The following is a 23,522-nucleotide window of genomic DNA, read 5'->3' on the forward strand; positions in this document are numbered from 1 at the left end:
GTATGTTCTACTTGACATGCAGGAAAAGGAGAGAGAAAAGTTAGAATAGTTGCACCCAAAGCTTCCATACTGAACATAGATACTTCAATGTTAGAAGAGTTTTGTCTTTGTATTTTTTATGAAATCACTGTTTTCTCCTTATTAGCACTGCTCTCACTTTTCTAAAGGAGACTTTTTATCATTGATGCAGGTAAAACAGATTTCAGAAGCATGTACATTAACATTGTCCGTGACTGGGTTGTTTAAAATTTCACTCTTCTAAAATTTATAAATTTCTTCTAGCAAAAGTTAATAAACAGAATGGTATCTAGAACATCGTCATGGCACCTTCTTGAATAGAAAAAAAAAATCCCCTAAATATAGACATGGATGTATAGCATTAAGCATGCCTCACTTTTTGAGACAGACCTAAAGCAGAAGTACTAAATTATAAAGAATTTGATTTCTGAGACGTTTATATTTCTGAACTTCAGGGAAAGCGAGTTACTTATTACGTATTTTCCCACGACTGATCCATGATGAGCCAAATAGAAACATCAAAGGCTGCTGACAGAACAAGAATAATGAGCATACATTTATGGCTTTTGTCGATAATCCCCGAGATCAATTGCCCCTTTGACCAAAGACCAAGTATTTCTTCCAAAGGGTGAATATTGAAAAAAGAGGCTCCCAGATGCTGTTCATATCCAGGTGTTTCGTTGGCCTTTTGAACAACCTTTCTATCACCTTTCCCCAGGCAAAGGAAGTTAGAAAACCTACCAAAATCAACAAGCTTGCTTTCTTCCAAGCGGTGTTTAGTAAGCAATGGTTTGACAGACGTGTTCATTCTTGTGGCCGGTGAAGAGTTGGGGAAATGGTGGGAGAGTTATTTAGGATATTTGCACTAAGCAGTTAGACCCTCACCCCCTAATAGTTTGATAACACAGGAAAGAACAGAAGCTATTTGATGTGGAGCAAAGTTGTTCTTCCTTTTGAGAGTGATAGTCTTTAATATTGCCACATCTTTGATGCTGGTCTTAGGCTGGGAAGATTTCAAGTGCACTGGCATATAGTTATCCTCATGTGATAACTGTTTTATTTTGAAATCATTTTTCTCAAATGCAGTTCTGAAATCTGAGCTCCAAAGATGAAAATAGGAACCTATGAGTTCTGTACATAATACTTGGTTCTCTAACACAACTAAATTGTTTCATGTGTTTTCAGATTTTATTAATTCTTAAAGCTATGTACTCATAGTTTTCATAAATAAATATGAATATATGAATTGAAAGTAACTGAATTCAGTGTTAGGAAATGCATACAAGAAAGCATGTATCAACAAACATGAGAAAGAATCAGTCATTACTAAATAAGGAAATGCAGATAAAACCAAAACAGGACATATTTTTTTTCTTTATTAAAAAGGCAGAGATAAAAAAAATTTCAGAGTGCTCAATACTGGACACAGAGTATTGCTAGTGAGAAAGAGACAAAAGGAGTTACAGCCTGTTTGGAAAATAATCTGACAATATGTAGAAAGGGTCTTTTAAATTTCCAAGCTGAGACAAGTAATTCAAAATCTGGGAATCTATCCAAAAAAAAAAAAAATCATCTTAAATACAGAGAGAGTTTTATGGACAAAGGTACTCATTACAGTATTATTTAGAATAGGGGGAAAAGGGAGAAACAAAGTGCTCGGCAATAAAGGAAATTTAAATAAATTGTGATATCTATTAGTGTGTACATAGACATTAAATATGCTAATGATATACTTAAATAATGGGAAACATTCATGTTATAATACTTAGAAAAAGAAACAGCGTAAAAATTGTGTATCTATGTCAATTTTGTATCAAAATTATGTTAAGGGTGTTGCTTAGAAAACAGGCTAAAATACAGCAAAATATTAAAACTTGCATTTGGATGGTGAGAATATGGGTAAATATTCTAAAATTTTAGTCAAATTTTCCAAAAATTCTGTATTCATTTTTATTCTTGGTATAAAACACATTTTATATTTTAAAAAATATATATATTTAAAAACAGTTACTCTGCAATACTACTCTTCACACACATAGCTCATGAACTATGTTTTTCTTTCAAACGAAAAATTACAGAATCAAAACATTTTAAAGAATGACTATACTCTCCTATCCCAGTCCCCATTTTTTCACTTAGTCCAGCTTCAACCATCTTTGGTAAAATTGATTATCTTCTTTGAAATATTGATAAACTTAGGTCTCCATGGCTTGTTCCAAGCCTTATGTATTATTAGTCAATTTTATTTCCGGGTCTACATGTATCCAGTTTCTCTGCGTTGCATGCTATTCTCTAAAATGACAAAAAAAATAATTTTTTTTAGTTATGACTTGTCTTTCTTTCCTTATTTGCTTCCTAGTAGAATAACTATCCTGGAGGAGGGCATGGCATCCCACTCCAGTATTCTTGCCTGGAGAATCCCATGGACAGAGGAGCCTGGTGGGCTACAGTCCAAAGGGTCACAAAGGGTCAGACGTGACTGAAGTGACTTATCACGCATGCACGCACAGAATACCTATTCTCCAGCTTAAATTTTAAGAAGTTCTCATTCCTTTGTTTGGTAAACAAAAATGAATCATCACACCTGTGGGCCTTCCTCCTCAGCTCTTCTAATGTGATAAGTATACTGGGTGGTTAGCATGAGCTGTAACAGAGCTGGTGTAATACTAGCTGTCTTCAGCCACCAATAATACAGGATTCCTGGACTATACTATGGAACAATCTCTAGGTCTTTGTGTATATTTGTATGTGTATTGGGATATTTAAGGGAGAAGTGGAAAATACAAAAGGAATACAAAAAAAAAATAGTCTAACTTCAAGAATCTTAGTCTTTTAGTGGTTTTCAATATGTGGTTCGTTTAGAACCTGACCCTTTCAAACTTGTTAGGAATGAAATTCTCAGGCACCTCCAAGGACCTACATGAATCAGAAGCTGTGCTTTTGTTCAGACCCTCCTGTTGATGCTGACACACACTCAAATTTGAGAACCCGTGCATAAGAAGAGGACCAGAGAGAATGTCAAATAACATGCAAACTAACTGTGTACAGTACACTTTGCACCGAGTTAGCCAAGGCACTTTAGGGAAATGATTATTCTTGTTATGGGAAGCCTGGCTAGTTTTTCTCTTTTACATTGTAAGTATTAACAATCCCCTTGTGAACCCAGTTTTTCCCCTGTCCTCTCTTCTGAAACTGGCCATGTGTGGTTTGATTCAGTGGGCCACCATGCTGGGATGTGTCCAGGGAGCCAAAGTCCTTGGATCTCTTTTTCATGTGACTGGCCTAAGACATCCTTCATGGCAGTTGTTGTTGTTCATTTGATAAGTTGTATCCAACTTTGTGAGCCTAAGCACTGCAGCACTCCAGTCTTCCCTGTCCTCCACTCTCTCCCAGAGTTTGCTCAGATTCATGTCCATCAAGTCAGTGATGCCATCCAACCATCTCATCCTCTGTCACCCCCTTCTCCTTTTGCCTTCAACCTTTCCCAGGATCAAGGTCTTTTCCAATGAATTGGTTCTTTACATCAGGTGGCCAAAATATTGGAGCTTCAGCTTCAACATCATTCCTTCTAATGAATATTCACTAAATATTATTTCCTCCCTTCATATTTTAAACAGTTCAACCTGCTACAAACCAGGCTTCCGTGTTCCTTTGAGCAACATCCAGAGCAGATGTGTGGCTTCCACATGTACTCCTACAACTAAAAAATATACAATAAAACCCTGATCCCTTTTCCCACATTTCAGTTTCTCAAAAGTATTTCCCATTTAGAATATAAACCTCTGTATAGATTTATTAGCTGGCGATTTGCAGCCATGTCAAGCATTCTGCTTTGATCATCATTCTGGAAATGTCCAGAAAAAAAGAATCTACGATTGTTATTCTGGACCTATAAAATAGTACGTCTTCCAACCACTCTCTGACTTCATTTCCATGTTTATGTTCCAGAATCACGATCAATTTCCCAAATTCGAAACCTACTCAAATTCTTTTATGCCTGGGCACTGTTCCCAAGGAATTATTTATTATGCTTTCCTCATATAGTTTTTGCAGGATGTTTTCTTAGCTTTACCCGTTCGTCTTATTCTGGCAGTCAGGATGGGTTCAACCCGTAGATAAGAAAGGCAATATGAGTTTGAGGATGGTAAATGGCTTCCTTGCAAAATGTCTCCTTTACTAGATATTAAGTAAGGTTTGTGTTTTCATTGGCCTGTCACATTTTCCAGGCCTGATCTCTCTCCCACACCCCTGCTTCATATTTTTAACTCCTTGCTTGATGTCATTCAACTGTCGACTGAAAAAAAAAATGCACAGTGTGAGAGTATTGAGTTAAGTTTTATTTGGGGCAAATTAAGGAGCCCAGGAGATAGCATTTCAGATAGCTCTGAGAAACTGCTCCAAAGAGAAAGGATATATATGATTTTGGTGAAGGCGGTACATGCAATCAAACACAGATTTCTTGCAGAAGGTAGCTGCTAGTCTCATGAATGTTACTGCTAATCATGAGCAATAGACATCACCATGAAAGATTTTAGTGCTTTTCTAGGTATGAGGAAGTGCAAGAGTTGGGCTCATAAAATCACCTCCTGAAAATATCTAACTATCTAAAGACTTGTTCTACCAGTTTTTCCAGGGGCACAGAGTGCCTCACTTCTGCTCTCCACCCTGAATCCTTTCAGGGGGTATTGAAGGTCAGCATCTGCAGCAGCTCATGATTTAATCCTTGTAGATGTAGATGGCAAATGCCAATCTGTAGGTGACACAAGCTTCTAATTTGTTTTCTAATTCCATCACAGTGCTTCTCAAACTTTATTGTGCATCCCTTGTAAACTTTTTAAAAGACAGATTGCTGGGCCCAGGGCCGGACATTCTGCTATCTATCTATCGATCATCTATTAATCTATCTTTAACTTTTCTTTGGGCTTCCCTGGTAGCTCAGCTGGGAAAGAATCTGCCTACAATGCAGGAGACCCTGGTTTGATTCCTGGGTCAGGAAGATCCCCTGGAGAATGGATAGGCTACCCACTCCAGTATTCTTGGGCTTCCCTGGTGGCTCAGATGGTAAAGGATCCCCTTAGAATGCAGGAGACCTGGGTTCGATCCCTAGGTTGGGAAAATCCCCTGAAAGAAGACATGGCAACCCACTCTAGTATTCTTGCCTGGAGAGTCCCCATGGACAGAGGAGCCTGGAAGGCTATATTGCTTAATATATATTCAATGATCAGGAAACATAGTCACAGCACTGTTAGAATTGAGCTACATTACTTGGGAAAGTTACCACCCGTCAACATCATATCAAGAAGAATCATATAAAAAAAAAGGAGAGAGAGAAAAAAGAAGTAATCACATTTTCTGTATCATGCAGAGGTTTGGAAAGAACAGAATATAAGAAAATTTCATTTTATGGGTGTGTAAGAGGAGGACAAAAATTTCACAATCTACTCAAGAGGTCAAGCCTGAAAATAGGCACCTGAATAGGGACCGTGGGTCCCTGTTCCATCGCAGGAAAGAATCAAAAGACTCTTTCAAAATATCCTCGCTGGTGTCTCTTCATGCATTCACATCTCAGTAATTCATCCTCCACTATGCATTCAGGGTGATTCAGATTGACATCTGATTATATCATTCTCACTAAGATTCTTTAAAGATGCCTCATTTTCCTTTTGTCCTTTCATTTAATATTTACCGTGGTAAGAAGGACGCTAGAGGTAAAGAACCTACCTGCCAGTGCGGTAGACATAAGAGGTGTGGGTTCGATCCCTGGTCGGGAAGACTCCCTGGAGGAGGGCATGGTGACCCACTCCAGTATTCCTGCCTGGAAAATCCCATGGACAGAGGAGCCTGGCAGGCTACAACCATAGGGTCATAAAGAATCAGACATGAGTGAAGTGACTTAACACACATGCACACAAGAACATTTAACATGAGTTCTACCTTCTTGCCAGATTTTTAAGTGTACAATAGAGTACTGTTAGTCACATGCACACTGCTCTACAGCAGACCCCTAGGCTTTGTTCATCTTGTGTAACTGAGCTCTATACCCACTGAACAACACCTTCCCGTTTTCTCCTCTCCCTACCCCCTGTTAACCACCATGCTTTCTACTCCTATATGTTTGACTATCTTAAATTCCTTATGTAAGTGGAATCATATGGTATTTGTCCTTCTGTGACCAGCTTGTGTCACTTTAGCATAATGTCATCAAGATTTGTCCAAGTTGCCACGTATTACAAGACTTTCTTGTCTTATAAGGCTGAGCAACATTCTATTGTATGTATATACCACATTTTCTTTAACCATTCATCCATAGTTGGACAATTAGGTTGCTTCCACATCTTGACTATCATGAATAGTGCTGCAGTGAACGTTAGAGGGCTAGTATCTCCTGGAGATCTTAATTTCAGCTCTTTTCAATTAATACCCAGAACTGGGATTGCTGGATCATATGGTAATTCTATTTTTAATTTTTCTGGGAAACGTTGATAATGTTTTGCATAGTGGCTGCACTATTTTGCATTCTCAACAATAGAATGCAAGTGTTCCAGTTTCTTCACATCCTCACCATCACTTGCTCTTTTTTTCTTCATAATAATTGCCATCCTAACACATATGAAATGATACCTCACTGTGGTATTGATTTGCATTTCCCTGATCATCAGTGACATTGAGCAGTTTTTCATACACCTGTTGGTCATGTGTTTGTCTTCATTTGGGGAAAGATCTGTTCAAGTCTATTTTTTAATTGGATTATTCTTTTTTATTTTTTACTATTGAGCTGTAGGAGTTCCTTATATATTTTGGAAATTAATCCTTTGTCAGATATATGGTTTGCAGTTGTTTTTTCTGACCAATGCATTGTAAAGGCTTCCTATTTTTCTAAAGACAAACATTCCAAAGTTTTACTTGACCCACGAGGCCCTGTTTGGGCTGGTGTCCACCTAGCTCTCAGCCTTATCTGGTGCCCCTCTCCTGTCTCTTGTTCTTTTGGTTCTTGCCCCATAGGCCTGCTTTCAATTCTGTATTCTTGCTATGTGTTTCCTGTCTCACAAACCTTTGCATATCCAGTGCCTCTTTCTAAAAAGCATCTCCACCTCCTGCCACTTTCCCTCTTTACCTTTCATCTTTAATAATTCAACTTAAATGTTGTTCCCATACAGGACCCTTTCATGAGGCTAGAGTAAGTCTTCTTCTGTTCTCATACATTAATACCATAATACTCTTTGTGGTACACATCACAATTTTAATTGTATGATTAAATGCACAATTAATTTTTCAGTGTCTGTCTCCTAAATTACCACATAGGCCCTTAAGGGCAAATAGCACATCTGTTTACTACCAACCACATACTTAGGACCAGACACTAAACATGGGTTGAACAATCTCTTTTGCCTTCAGGCACCTTTCCTAATGACTGTGAGTATTTTCAGCCACCCTTCTTTTGTCAAACAGTCCATAAATTCTGGTCAACCTGGTTTTTGCACATGACCTTTCCCATCACGGCAAATGGGCCAAAAAAGCATTCGCTTTCCTGCTTCACAGATTAGAAAATGAGCCCCAAAGAAGTTAAATCGCCAGCCCAAATTTGTTTTGTTTGTTAGCAATTAAATTCAGAGAGCTTGACTCCTACTCCCTAGCTTCTCCCTGGAGGAGTCACCTTCAGCACAGCATTACTCAGCTTGCTCAGAAGGGGAACACTTGTGCCTGAGCACACCACTGCTCTCTCCCTTCCTCTGCCCTAGAATTCTAAGCAGCTTACCCTCGCCTGAGTCATTCATGGAAAGCATCTGAGAACACATTGTGGAAAACACATCATCCCATCCAGGAATGTCTTTCATCATCCTGAGCACAAAGGGTCAATGGCGTGTTCTAGGAATTTCTCTGAAAGGGAAGCAAGAATTCCAGGCAGAGCAGTTCTCCCCAGTCACAACCCCACTTTTTGCCCATCAACTATCTGTAGGTACTTGTTGAAGTACAAAGACCAGGAAACCCTGACTGTGAATTAAAGGTTTTCCGTTCCTTCTGGAAAGGAGTAATTCAACAGACACATGAACGCAGTCATGGAAATTAGGTGACCTGGAACCTCTTAAAGTAAGCAGGTAGGAAATGAGATCCCCACACCCCATGCTGGGGTGGCAGAGAAAACTTGCAGAGTCATGGGGAGTATTTGTCTAAGAGATAAGTGGCTTCTGAGACGTTTCTACAGAGCTATGGATGCTCCTCTCCTTTAACACTCCTCCAACAAGAGCTCTGGAACAAGAGTCTTCAAGACGGGCCACTCTTGGCTGCTGAAAGTTTATGTGCTTCTGTTTTCATACAAGCAAGCAATTTAGCCCTGATTGAGGAAGTATTGAAGAGGGATAAAGGACCAGTTTAGAGGCTGTTGAGGTGTTTGGAAAATCTGTGTTAAAATTTTGGTGTCAAATCTATATATGCCTCTCTTTATCAATCAGTAATTGTCGGGTATCTCCTCTGAGTTCACCCTGTGATAAAAGCAGTCAGGAAGTTCAAAAAGATGGCTGATTCATGTTGATGTATGGCAGAAACCAACACAATATTGTAAGGCAATTATCCTTCAAATAAAAATAAATAAAAATCAAAAAAAAAAAAAGGAAGGTGAGGGACTAGGAAGGTAGAGTAGAAAGAACACAGGCCTTAGAGTGAGAAGAATGAATATGGTTTCAGATCTTCTGCTTACTGGATTAACTTCCTTTGGACCCATATTTTTATTTATAAAGTGCCAGTAATATTAGGAACTTCATAAGACTATTGTAAAAACTTGGAAGAGAAATGTGTCGGGGGAGAAAAATAGCATAGCATCTTCTTAGTTTTTCATTTGATAGTTATTTCTGAAACCTGTAATATACATGAATGGGGCTTCCCCAGTGGCTCAGTGGTAAAGAACTTACCTGCAATGCAGGAGACGCAGGTTCGACCCCTGGGTCAGGAAGATCCCCTGGAGAAGGAAATGGCAACTCACTCCAGTATTTCTTGCCTAGAGAATCCCATGGTCTGAGGAGCCTAGTGGGCTATAGTCCATGGGGTCACAAAGAGTTGGACACGACAGAAGCGACTGAGTATGCACTCATGCAATATACATGAATAAATTCACCAGACAAAATTCAGATTCTAATGGCAGACTCTTAACTACCTGTCAGTGCTCCAGTCAACTTTTGCCTCTTCTGGTTATGCTAGTCCCTTAAATAAATCTTTAATAAAATCTCAAATGCCCTTACTACATTGCATTATCTCACATATATGTTGACATGTCACCCTTCGACCCTAAACTGTGAGTTCCTCAAAACAGAGGTTGTGACCTATTCACCTTTAGCAGAATCTTTTAGAAGTCCTTTAACAGAAATATGGTATTATCAAATTATTATTCAGACAAGAAAAAAAGTTTTTATGGCAAGTGAATTCTGTCCATAATCAATGTCACTAATTTAGTAAAAAAAAAAAAAATTCCCTGGAGCTAAAGAGAGCCATCTTGGGATTGTCCTTCTGCTTGTCTGTGACCTGAAGTCACTTGAACCCAACAATATGTCTATTCAGAAACCAGGGGTGATGAAGATTAATTATACACCTAAATCAACCTTGAAGTAATGGTTTTATCACAAGCATTCAATACAGGCTCATTTAAAAATGTAAACTTGATTTTTCTCAATTAGTTTTCCTTTTTCAGTTTTCATTATTTGTAATAAGAAAATTTTCTGGAGCAAAAATTGATTTTAAAAAAATAGCAGTTTGGATATTGTTTGCCTTCCATGCCATATTTATTCCTTAGAGATAAATATGGGTAGAATAAAAATATGACCTAAACTATGTTAATCCAAATGATAAAGAGCATATTTTATTACCACAATTTTATTTAATATTTACTTTATTAATACTAAAGCCTTTGCGGGTACTGAAAGATTAATGAATTTTTCAAAACTACCCAACATTTCAAGGAGGAATTTCATTAGTGAGATTATTTCATTTACTGATTCTTTTGTCATAGATGCAACCTTTGCAAAGTTGAATAGAAGTTCCTACCTTCCATATCCTCAGATATGAAAAATCTGAGTCCTTCACCATTATATCAGATGTTTCTAGTTTATATTGTATATGTGGTCCTGGAAAATTTCAAGTTAAGCATTTTTAAGGAAATCCTTTTAAATGTAAGAGGGAACTTAGAAATAAAATAATAAAATCACCAATAAATTCCTTATGATATGAACAAGCCTATACATCCCAGGTTTTATAGGACTGATATTTCTTGTGTCAGATTTTCATAAAGAGGGATGGAAGTGATCACAAGCCTGGATTTTTTCCCTTAATATTATAAATGAAGTTACAAGACGCTGCTCTCAAATGCCATATGTCTTCCTTTCAATTGTTTAGAACTATTTCTAAGGATCTAACACAAGAGCAGATGAGCCACACTGGCTGGATTTGGGGATAATTGGATTTTCTTTTCTCTTCCCCAAAATTATGCATGCCTGGAAAGAACAGTAAGAATAAACTTCAACCAATGCCTACTAATTACCATCAGTTAGTGCCTGGCTTTTGAAATCTGATTTAAGAAAAAAAAAATGGAATGAAACCTCAGGTTTGGCTGATAGAAAACTGTAATGTGTAAGCAGTGATGGGGAAAGCCCGGCCTTAAAGAGGCTAGACTTTGGACCAAACCCAACTGATGTTTCTCATCCTTGTTTATTTTGTTACTTGACATGATTCAACTCATTAAGGATTTCAAAGGTCCAAGGGAAAGTCCTTCTACTTTGCCAAGGCATCCTTAGTTGGAATCCCATTATCTCTCATGATCCGAGACAGGGATTTCCTCCTACTCAGTTCTGAGTAATTATGTGTAAGCAAACCCTTGGTGTTCTTGCAGAGTGACTGTGCGGAGTGGATGGTTCACCATGAATCATTCATGTGGCAGGCGTCTTCAACGAGAGGGTAAGGAGAGATAACATTGATTTGCTGTGTTTAGATGAAATATGGCTTTCTCATTCATCTCATTTGCTTCATCAGAGCTGATGCTTATTCTTATAAACCATACCCTCCCCTAAAATGATTACGGGAAGAGAGAACAAGCAGATTCAATCAGTCCTTCCTGCTTTACTGAGTCTAATTTAGATTTTGCTGTGGAAATGCTGCTTCCTTCTTTCAGAAATCTCTCTCTCTCTTTTCTCTTCCTGTCCTCTCTCCATTCCTCCTCCCCCAACCAGTGAAACAAATTGGTTTTCAATTTCTTTAAGAAGCGGCATTTTTTCCTAAGGTGTGCACTTTCTATTTCAAATGTTTAAAGTGTATCTCTTTTACTTTTGGTAGGGGGTGCAATGGATTTCTCTGATAAAAGTACCTCCTTCCAGAATAACTCAGCTAACCACATATTCACGAGTGACATACACCTTTTGGAGGGTTGCAGTCTGAGGTCATCTATGGAGCCTCCCATCACACCTGCTTCAGTCACTTAGTCATGTCCGACTCTTTGCAACCCCATGGACTGTAGCACACCAGATTTCCCTGTCTATTACCAACTCCTGGAGCTTACTCAAACTCATGTCCATCAAGTTGGTGATGCCATCCAACCATCTCATCCTCTGTCGTCCCCTTCTCCTTCTGCGTTCAATCTTTCCCAGCATCAGGGTCTTTTCCAAGGAGACAGTTCTTTGCATAAGATGGCCAAAGTGTTGGAGCTTCAGCTTCAGCATCAGTCCTTCCAATGAATATTCAGGACTGATTTCCTTTAGGATTGACTGGTTGGATTTCCTTGCTGTCCAAGGGACTCTCAAGAGTCTTCCCCAAAACCACAGTTCAAAAACATCAATTCTTCAGCACTCAGCTTTTTTATAGTCCAACTCTCACATCCATACATGACCACTGGGAAAACCATAGCTTTGACTAGATGGACCTTTGTTGGCAAAGTAATGTTTCTGCTTTTTAATATGCTGTCTAAGTTGGTCATAGCTTTTCTTTCAAGGAGCAAGTGTCTTTTAATTTCATGGCTGCAGTCACCATCTGCAGTGGTTTTGGAGCCCCCCAAAATAACGTCTGTCACTGTTTCCCCATCTATTTGCCATGAAGTGATGGGACCGGATGCCATGATCTTAGTTTTTTGAATGTTGAGTTTTAAGCCAGCTTTTTCAGTCTCCATTTTCACTTTCATCAAGAGGCTCTTTAGTTCTTCTTCGCTTTCTGCCATAAGGGTGGTGTCATTTGCGTATCTAAGGTTATTGATATTTCTCCCAGCAATCTTGATTCCAGCTTGTGCTTCATCCAGCCTGGCATTTCACAGGATGTACTCTGCATATAAGTTAAATAAGCAGGGTGACAATATACAGCCTTGACGTACTCCTTTCCCTATTTGGAACCAGTCTGCTGTTCCCTGTCCGGTTCTAACTGTTGCTTCTTGACCTGCATACAGATTTCTCAGGAGGCAAGTCAGGTGGTCTGGTATTCCCATCTCTTGAAGAATTTTCCACAGTTTGTTGTGATCTACACAGTCAAATGATTTACTTCAATCAATAAAGCAGAAGTAGATGTTTTTCTGTAACTCTCTTGCTTTTTCTATGATCCAACGGATGTTGGCAATTTGATCCCTGGATCCTCTGCCTTTTCTATATCCAACATGAACATCTGGGAGTTCATAGTTAACATACTGTTGAAGCCTGGCTTGGAGAATTTTGAACATTACTTTGCTAGCGTGTGAGATAAGTGCAATTGTCCAGTAGTTTGAACATTCTATGGCATTGCCTTTCCTTGGGATTGTAATGAAAACTGACATTTTCCAGTCTTATGGCCACTATTGAGTTTTCCAAATTTGCTGACAAATTGAGTGCAGCACTTTCATAGCATCATCTTTTAGGATTTGAAATAGCTCAACTGGAATTCCATCACCTCCTCTAGCTTTGTTCGTAGGGATGCTTCCTAAGGCCCTCTTGACTTCGCATTCCAGGATGTCTGGCTCTAGGTGAGTGTGAGTGATCACACCATCATGATTATCTGAGTCATGAAGATCTTTTTTTGTACAGTTCTGTACAGTTTGTTCAAAAAACAAACAAGAAAAGGTGAAAATGAAATAAGATTCTAGATGCCGAGTCTTAACAGGTTGGGGTCCTGCACCTGTTTGTGAATATTATGCTATCGCTTGGCATATAAGATCTGAGATCTGCTGAGACTCATCCTAGATCCTCTCAGGGGGATTATGGATACCATGGTAAACATTTCCAGTTTTATTTTCCAGTGAACATTTCATCCTGAAGGTCAGCTTCTGTCTAACATTGGCATGTGTTTGACACTTCATCAAAGTCCCCATTTCAGTGGGCAGAAGTGAGAGTACACAGCCAGTACTGTTAGTTGTGCAAAATCTTAGGTTAGGCAAAACTGTGCAGGGCAAAATTACAAAGTAAAAGAAGGGCCCCAAGAATCCTTTTCCTGCAGTGGAGTTACTCAAGATATAGCCAACTTCTCTCAGCTCTAGCCTTAATCTTACTAAACTTATGAAGATTTCTCAGGGTCCATACTGTATTCATAGCTTCAAGGGAGAAGTAAATCACTATCAAATTTTGTGTAGATACAGGGTATTTCAAAGGGACTCATTGGCCAAATATAATTTTTCCATTGGATTTATCCAATGAGTAAGGCAATGTGTGTCTTCATGGCTCCTTAGCTTGTCCACATCAAACAGACGGTGTGTGAAGCCACTGGCGGCCATTGAACCTCCTACTAGCTAGATTACACTGGAATAGTGTCACATTTTACTAACACTCCTCAGAAAACTTTCCTTGACTGTGCTGCCTCGCTTTCATGGGACAGTGTCCAGGATAAGCAGGGAAATATTTCCCTCCCCCCTCCTGTTTTATCTGAGTTTGCTCAAGGAACTGAAATCATCATGTTCTGAGCCACATACCATGTTCAAGGCCTCCAACGAGCACACAGAAAACTCTAAGGAATCGTTATTCAGTGACTTTGCCATTTGCAAGCCTGTGGAATTCAGGTGCCCACAGGAAGAAGTGGAGAGGTTTTTCCAGCCTGACCGTATCAGCCGCCTCACCACAAGAACCTTCTGTTTTGGCTGAAGTCCTTCTATCAGACTCAGGCTGTTCCTTATGGCCAAGTGTGAGTTTCGCGTGCCTGGTTTACTTTGTTTATCTCTTTCACAGCCTCCTCTTTTTATACCCAATGGCTTGACTGCTTTGCATTCATGCTTGTTTTTTCAGAGGAGCTGGGATAGTCAGACCTTGGAGAACCTAAATTCTAGAAGTTTAACTTCAGAGGAGAAATGAATGATTCTAAACAAAGCCACAGGCAGTAGCGTAGAGCAGAGAAAAGCGAGCAAGTAGGACCAATGATGTAAGGCTGTGGGGAATGATTCAATAATAATTTGAGTATGGGATGGGCAGTAATAGTATTAGAAATTCTCTGGTGAATTAAGCGTAAGTTTTAGTAACCATCTTTTCCTCCTCTTTGTGAGATGTGGGTTGCTGTAAGCTATAGTACTATGGCAAAAAAAAAAAAAAAAGAACTCAGTGGAGAGGAAAAGTTTTAAAATTTCTCTTAGGACCCTGCCCACTGAAATTATGAAAGCAGCCTCAGTAAGTATGATAGACGTGCATGCCTCCAGTTACAGAGGTATAGGGAAAGGACTGACGGGTTACTGGAAGCTCGTATTTGCATTGGATAACAGGATTATTTGAATTGGATGGTGAAGGGAGAGGTGCATCTTAACCTTATCAAACACATTACAGATGTAATTTTTAATTCATCCATTCAGGGCCATTTTGCTTGTGGACACAGGATGACTGTTAATATTTTTTAAACATTTTTTAAATTACCTTTAAGCTCCTTAAGTATTCTAAGAACATTCTTAAGCTCCTTAAGAATTCCAAGAATAATTTGTTTGCAAATCAAAGAATGACACCTGCTATATTCCATCACTGATTTTTTAAAAGTGATTTAATTCTATGTAACCTGCAATGGAAGCATGCCTTAGTATTTTTTTATTGTGTACATAAAAAGAATCAGAGAAACCCATCTGATAAAATATTTTTCTTCTGACAGACAGTAAAGCAGGCTAGGCATAACAGATAAGGTCATTGGCCTTTTACGGTGGCATTCTCTGGGATGTAAAAATTATTCTGTTTAGACGACTTGGATGGTGATTTTTGAAAATTACTCAGTTAGAAGTGAATGAATCATTTTCCTCCAAATAAAACGAGCTCCGTGTTTCAAGGGCTCACTTTTCTGAGTTCATCTTGTCTTCCAATTTTATCTGCTAGATGGAGTGTGAGTTGTGCTTCTTTGTGGGGGACAGCCAGCCCTTCCTGCTGCAGCTCACCAACTTGAAGGAAGGCTGCACGGCTCCCTCCCAGGCGCATCACGCTCCAATCCCCTGAGGAGGGTGCTCTGGAGGTTGGAGCGTGGGGCTGGCAGTGGAGGCGTTTCCGTTCTATTTTGGTTTCTCCTACTGACTGGCTGCTCAGCTGTTCATGAGTCACCTTAACCTCAAAATCTGTCATTAAAACAGAAATAACGATACCTATCTTCTGTGCCTTAGATGAATTGCATGAAGATGTTATTCATATCTCTGAGATACATGTGAGAATTAGTCAAGCTTAGATATTAGGAAAGGTGCAAAGCAATTGTTCTCAAGCCACGAAGAGGATGCTTTTCTCATTTAGATTTTGAGAATTCTGTGCCAAAAAGTGAAGACTGAGAAAAGCTCCTGCTGCTACTGCTGCTGCTAAGTCGCTTCAGTCGTGTCCGACTCTGTGCGACCCCATAGACGGCAGCCCACCAGGCTCTGCCATCCCCGGGATTCTCCAGGCAAGAACACTGGAGTGGGTTGCCATTTCCTTCTCCAGTGCAGAAAGGGAAAAGTGAAAGTGAAGTCGCTCAGTCGTGTCCGACTCTTAGCGACCCCATGGACTGTAGCCTACCAGGCTCCTCCATCCATGGGATTTTCTAGGCAAGAGTACTGGAGTGGGGTGCCATTGCCTTCTCCGAGAAAAGCTCCTAATAGGGATTAAATTTGACAAAATATTTATCTGACAAACTGGGTCAGAAATATATGTAGTTTGAATAACATATAGCATTAGAGATTATTTATGAAAATGTTCATTTAATCAAATTTTATTAAGCATCGTGGCACTACATTTGACATTAGGGATACCTTATGATACAGAATCTCTCCTAAAGAAGACCACATACTAGAAGTAAGACAGAAAATGACTCTAGGTCATGGCATATGTAAGTGCGGTGGTATTTGGGACATTTTTTCACATTCATATCATCATTACTAGTGGTTCTTAATGCACTGGTTAGGAGCTTCAGAGAGAAGTCACCTTAATAGTTTACATTTATCTAAAAGGTTTCCATTTGTTTTAAATATGTTTTTCTACAGTGTAACTTACCTTTCTTAGTTATTCTTTTTCTACACTTGTGAATTTAATGTGTAATTTCTTTCTTCTTCATTCATGCATAGAAATAAAGCTATTATAAGATGTGAATTATCTCTGGACATCATTTAGTCCACCTTCCACATATTGTTTTTACTATCTAGTGCTGTCAAAATTGGACTTCCCTGTGGGCTCGGTGATAAAGAATCCACCCTCAATGCAGGAGACTCAGGAGATGAGGTTTCCATCCCCAGGTCAGGAAGTTTTCCTGGAGAAGGGCACGGCAACCCACTCCAGTATTCTTGCCTGAAGAATCCCATGTACATAAGAGGCTGGCAGGCTACAGTCCATAGGTTGGCAAAGAGTCTGACATGACTGAAGTGACTTAGCAGGCAGTCTATCAGTATTATGTAATAAGTGCTCTAAAATAATAACTTTTACTAAAGGTGATCCTATTAAAATTCTAGAATAATAATCAGCCTACACTTCAATTTTTGCTCTCAATATCCAGCTATCTTACATAAGGAGATTTGTTTGTGTAGCCATTTTCTTTTGTCTTTGTTGTAAAGTCCAAGTTCCTGATATGAATTGCTGTATACTTGACCTCTGAACTAGGAAGAGTATTTTATAGATGCTCCATTTACTTCTTCCTGATCCACCCCCACACAGGCTTCTACCATTTAAACAGATTTCTGTTTAACAGCCTCCCACAAACAGATTTCTGCCAAGCTGAGCAGTCTTTACAGGTCCCTACAAACAATAACAAGTCTACTTATTTGGGTTTGGGGAACAGCAAAGAAATTGTACCAAATACCTACCCTTCATTCTCCCATCCAAAGTCCAAGGGAGGATACCCCATGAATTGGTATTCTTCTCTGTGGGGTGAATGGGAGAATTCTGAATGTGATATTATTGGCCTTTCTTGGACCAGAGTTCAGTTATGCGGTTCCCCCATTTCCTGTCCCAGGGAGAGATGAAAGAGTAGCATTGAGTCTCCCTGTAGCACATCCAAATGCCATGGCTGGAATCCCAAACTCTTAGCCTCAGTCCTTTTATCATGTTGCCCTGTTCCTCTCAGCAAAGTTGACTCATCACTGATCCCTCTCCAGTGAGGCATGGGGGCTCTTCTCTTAGTGCTTTATTTTCTCTACCAAAGATCTACTTGGAGAGAAGTGAAATTCTAATTATTATTGCCACAATTGCTTTACTTCATTTTGTTGTGGTTCAGTAACTCAGTCATGTGCAACTCTTTGCAACCCCCTGGGCTGTAGCACACCAGGCTTCCCTGTCCTTCACTATCTCCCAGAGTTTGCTTGAACCCATGTCCATTGAGTAGGTGATGCCATCAACCATCTCATCCTCTGTCACCCCCTTCTCCTTGTGCCCTCATTCTTTCCCAGCATCAGGGTCTTTTCCAATGAGTCAGTTCTTCCCATCAGGTGGACAAAGTATTGGAGCTTCAGCTTCAGCATCAGTCCTTCCAATGAATATTCAGTGTTGGTTTCCTTTAGGATTGACTGGTTTGATCTCCTTGCAGTCCTAGAAACTCTCAAGAGTCTTCTCCAGCACCACAGTTTGAAAGCATCAATTCTTTGGTGCTCAATCTTGTTTATGGTCCAACTCTCACATCTGTACATGACTACTAGAAAAACCATAGCTTTGACTAGACGGATGTTGGTTGGCAAAGTGATGTCTCTGCTTTTTAATATGCTGTCTAGGTTAAATTTAATAAAGTGAGTTATTCTTGTACCTAGATCTTATTGACCAATACATAAAGTTATTTTTGATTCTTGCTATAGTTTAAGTCAAAACATACTTTCCATCTGAACCCTAAACACACTAAATAGAATGTTTCCCTTTCTTTGGTCCAGGGACAAATTTCATAATAATATTTTGTGCAAAATCAACATATACAGGTAGATATTTTCTTTTTTTTTCTTGTTCCTCAAATCAATATGAAAGATTTTTTAAAATATCCACAAGAACATGACTAAATTAAATTTCTAAATAATTAGATAATTTTCTCCTTCTAATTTATAAAATTTTGCACACTCCTTGGAGCACTCATTTTTTCCCCCACTTCACAGCTTCTTTATCCCCATCAAGCAAGGTGATCCTAAATGACGCTAAAAGTCTCAGATTGCTCCCAAACCCCCATTCTGCAACTCTCTAATTAAATTCCATCAACAGGCTCAGCTGAATTATAAATGTTAGAACAATTCTTTTGTTATTGAGGGAAATTGAAGGAGCACTTGTGCTAAACTACTAACTACTAAATATTTCAGATTAATCAACATCAAATTAACCTTGTCTAGACCTAGTAGTTAGGCTTCTGACCTGTCCCAGTGACAGAGTGGGCCCCCTTTGTCACCAGTAGCTGATTGTCAGACATATTGACTGATCCCTGAGTATTTACCTGGATCACTTACTCATCCTTCCCCATTATCATCCTTTCTCTTGTCCATTCTCTTATGTTACAGTCAGCCCTCCATATTGATGGTTGGTTGGATCATGAATGCAGAACTCACAGAGGGCTGACTGTGCTATGCCACTTTATATAATGGACTTGAGCATCTGCAGATGGTATTGACAAGGGTCCTGGACCCAATACCTTGCAGACACCAAAAGATGACTGTGTTGGCTTCCCATCCACTATCTCTTCATTAGTTCAGTGGTCGTTTCTCCCTGCCTACTCAGTCTCCCTAAAGCAAACTGTCATTGTGTTCAACTCTGACTCTCACCTGCCTCCATTCCCTCCAGTGGACTTTCTCCCCTGACTTTCTCCTAGTTTACCCCTTTTAGTACATCCCTTGCATCAAAGATCTGTCTGAAGTGTCATCTATTACTTGATACCATACTATTTTACTAGTAGGAATATTGGAAAATACTCTGAATATTTACCCCATGCTTTTAACATAACCCTAACTTTTATATGCTACTTCTAAGAATCCGTTAGAAGAGAATTCCAAACTACAGAGGAAAAAGTGAGTTCATAAAGATGCTCAGTGTTCTTATTTATAAAATAGAAATAATGATAAAATTCCAAAATCAAAAGAATGTTTAAAGAAATAATAATAAATCTGATGGACTTTAATGCAAAAGAGTGCTGTAATAATATAGAAACATCTATACACTGAAGTAAATTGTTTAATTTAGATAAAGTTAATTAACTATAAAACTTAGAGATAACATTTTTTAAAAAGCTGAATTTATGGTATAAATTGTGATGATCATTAAGTTTTATTTAACTATTTACATGGAAGCCAAGACTAGAACAACAAGAAGTATCAAAAATGTGGGTGGTTGATTTTCGGTCACACTGATCATCTTCTAATTTTTCTGCATCTTCTAAATTTTCTCTAATGATTGGTATGAAAAGCAGCTTCTAAAATGACCTCTGAGCATTCCTACATCTGGAATGCACAGCTTCCGATAATCTACTCTTCCTAAATGTGGGTGGGACTTACTTCTAAGCAATTCAGTATAGCCAAAGTGAGGGGTTGTCACTTTCATAATAAGATCACAAAAGATTATAACTTCTGTCTTTTTAGCAAACTTTCTCCATCACCTTCTTGACTTGCGTGCTTTGATAAGCAAGTTACCACATGGTAGGAGCCCATTGCACCAGGAACTGGGAGGAGCACTTGTGCTAAACTACTAACTACTAAAGTCCGCAGCCCACAAAGGACAGGGGACCCAAGGCAAAATGCTGTGAGGAGACAAAGGCTACCACACCACTAAGACTCACAGTGGATAAAGCTCAGTCAAGTCTTCAGATGAGACCTGGACTGAGGCTTTGATTATAGCCTTGTTAGAGGAGTGTTAGAGGAATCAGAGAGGAGTGTTCACCTTTACCATTTAGCATAGTGATTTAAGTGTTGATTATTCCATTCAAGGAGAGTCATAATTTTAACGGTAAATAGTGGGCATTTGGTGGCTCAGACAATAAAGCATCTGCCTACAATGCGGGAGACCCAGGTTCGATTCCTGGGTCGGGAACATCCCCCTGGAGAAGGAAATGGCAACCCACTCCAGTACTCTTGCCTGGAGAATCCCATGGATGGAGGAGCCTGGTGGGCTACATCCCATGGGGTCGCAAAGAGTCGGACACGACTGAGCGACTTCACTCACTTTAGAGGATGTGAAGCAGGGGACCCAGCTAGCTGTATCCAGATTCCCAATTTCCATCCCCCAACCCATCCAAAACTGAGATAATAAATGTATGCTATTTTAAGCTGCCAAGTTTGGGAGTAATTTGCTACATGGCTCACTGTAAAGAATATGCCTGCCAATGCGGGAGATGCGGATTCGATCCCTGGATTGAGAAGATCCCCTGCAGGAGGAAATAGCAACCCATTCCAGTAGTCTTGCCTGGAAAATCCTATAGACAGATTTGTCCAAAATCCTATGGACAATAGTGGGCTATTGTCAATGGGGTCACAAAAGAGTCAGACACAACTTAGCTACTAAACAACAACAGTAAATAACTAGCACATGAAGGTATTATTTTGATAAACATAGCAGTAAAGTCTCTCTAAAAAGGACATTCACATTAAAAATGAATTTGAGATGCTAAGGGACTTTGGGAATATTTCCTGTACCTTTAGAAGCTGATCCCTGGCCCTGGGTAGGAGGGAAAAAGGGCAAGTGTCATCACTCCACAGCACAGAATATTGGCACAAGCTCACAGCAGGAAGGGACATTGGGGAAATATCAGCATTTGGGTTTTCATCCTTCTTCCTTCCCAGAGGATCAAATGATCTGGAAGAAAGAGCATTTATCCTGGAATTAGAAACTTGCTTACAGAAGTAATTGCTTTAAATATATTTGGGAGAAATCTTCAATTTCCTGTGAGGGTTTACCTCTCAGGAAAGAAGGAAAAGGAGATACTGTGACACTAAAGCTTTCTTTCTCCACCCCATAAGAGGTGATAGAATTAAAAGGTTCTAGTGTTGACCATGTGATAGTATCAGAGGAGGCTGCACAGAGGAGCCTGTCAGGAGTGGTGACTCTCAACTCTATTTCTAGGACCTCACTCCTGGGGACCCACCTGAGAACTGCCTCCAGGAACTATTCACTGTGCTGGAGGGGGCAAGGAATGGTCATCCTTGACCACTGAAGTCTTTAACCAGTCTTATTAGAAAATAAGATATTATAGTTGGGAAAGGAGTAAAAAGTTGCATCCAGGTGAGCATTCTGTATGGTGCTGTATGTCAGAATTTTCCAAAGCCAGGCATTTTCAGCTTTTGAAACTAGGTGTGTAATTATGTTTGTGTTAAGGTCAGACAGGTGCTCAAAGAGGAGGGAGAAAATTCAGATAAATGGCTGAGTGGATCTTGACAGGGAAAACGGGAGGAAGCTCTGGCCCTTTTGCGTGGTAATTCCTCCTTCTTCCCTTACTCCTAGCCCCACCCTGAGTCAATTTCTCCATCCAGTTAAGCACTGGGCCCTCTCCGGAGTTGTATCTACTCCAATGGCCATCACCACTCCTCTCCCTGGTGAAAAACTCATTGTCAATCGTTTGGCTACAATTCTTGGAGCACAAACACATGGGCCTTCCAGTGGAAGGGAAATAGCAAATATAGTTCTTTCTAGAGATGTTCTAGTTGAGTTTTGGAGACACAGTTTGTTCTAACATGCAGGACAGATAGGAAATATACACTTAGTGCCTGCTTGCATCACTGACATTCAGATGTTTGCTTTCAGCGGTTGTCATACTGTAGGAAAAATGCATGATGATGCAGGATTGTGATAAGGAACAGTCGAAGATTAATAATCAGACAACTCTCAGAGCCCCAGTATGGATTAAAACCAAAAATCAGAGATATAATCTCATTTCTATAAACATTTGATTAGAAATGAAGTCAGTTAATTTTTTCCCCACTGACTTTGTAGTAGTCAGTTTAGGCTGCCATAACAAAATACTATAGACTGTGTTGGTTAAACAATAGATACTTATTTTCTCACAGTTTGGGGGACTGGACGTTTTAGACTAGAGTGACAGTATGGTTGGTTTCTGTTAAAAGCTTGAGAGCTCTCTTTCTGGCCATCTTACCTTGTCCTCACATGGTGGAGAGAGAGAGAGAGTGGGGAGAAGGTTGGGGGATTTGGGGAAGGGAACAAGCTCAATGGTGTCTCTTTTTATAAGGGCGCCAATACCATTATGAGGGCCTCACCCTATGACCTCATCTAACCCTAACTACCCCACAAAGGCTCCATCACCAAATACCATCATAATGGGGTTAAGGCTTCATCACATGAATTTTGGGAGGACACAAATATCTAATCCATAGCAGACTTATCATCCCATCTATATTTTTTCCATACCAACTTTCAAGGAAATTTTTTCTAGACAACAAAATTTAAGCTATTCTTACAGAGGATCTTCTATGTGTCATAAAATCCTGCTGTTTAAAGAATTGTTTCTAGTAGTTGTGATTATATTTAAATTTTACTTTGTAGGAACTTGGAAGCAAAAGAAAAAAGTAGGTTGTATTAGCATTAAATCTTTAAAATAATATCTCTAAAGAATAATACTGATTAAAAATCCTGAAACACAAGCAGGAATATGGATTCAAATATGGTTTTAAGTATTAATAAAATGTATTTTACACAGAGCAGCATCAAACTGTAAAGCCTCAATTACTTAGAAATCCCAGTTACCTTATATACGAACATTTACGCCGAGTGGCCTGAAATAAGGTCATTATACCCTGACGCTTTCACAGCCTTCTCCTTTTCTTTATAACAAGTGCTCACTATTATGGGAAGAATGCCTGCCTTTTCTTTGCAGCTTTGTAGAGCTTTAAGGAAGTAGGGTTTTTAATCACACTCTTTTCTTGCTTGCACTTCTGACTTCTCTGAGTTGGCAACAGAATTTTAAGTTCATCTCTGAGATAGCATCACTCTTTAACCTTAGACAGTTTAAAAGTCTCTACCAGGGCATTTGTAGGCATTTTATTGCTTCATTCCTTTATTCTCATGTCAAGGATAAGTGGACTTGAGCCAACAAACAAAATTAGAGCAGAGCTCTTTCTCTATTTCCAGATCAGCTAAACCAATTAATACAATTTAATTAAAACTTATTTTCTTTCCTCTCTGCAGAAGAGGCTCAGAGAGCAG

The 23,522-nt window shown here is 39.3% G+C and overlaps 1 long non-coding RNA gene across 1 annotated transcript; it reads right to left on the minus strand.

Annotated features, from left to right (window-relative positions):
* Positions 1-18,323: 18,323 nt before the first annotated feature.
* On the minus strand, positions 18,324-22,538 carry LOC145529443 (uncharacterized). Its single transcript, XR_014071234.1, has 2 exons — positions 22,456-22,538; positions 18,324-21,161 (listed from the first exon to the last, which is right to left on the minus strand). It is a non-coding gene; the product is annotated as an uncharacterized LOC145529443 (long non-coding RNA).
* Between the last annotated feature and the right edge of the window lie 984 nt (positions 22,539-23,522).

The sequence above is a fragment of the Giraffa tippelskirchi genome, chromosome 12, assembly GCF_054371585.1.
Source record: "Giraffa tippelskirchi isolate mGirTip1 chromosome 12, T2T-mGirTip1v1.2.pri, whole genome shotgun sequence".
Classification (NCBI taxonomy): domain Eukaryota; kingdom Metazoa; phylum Chordata; class Mammalia; order Artiodactyla; family Giraffidae; genus Giraffa; species Giraffa tippelskirchi.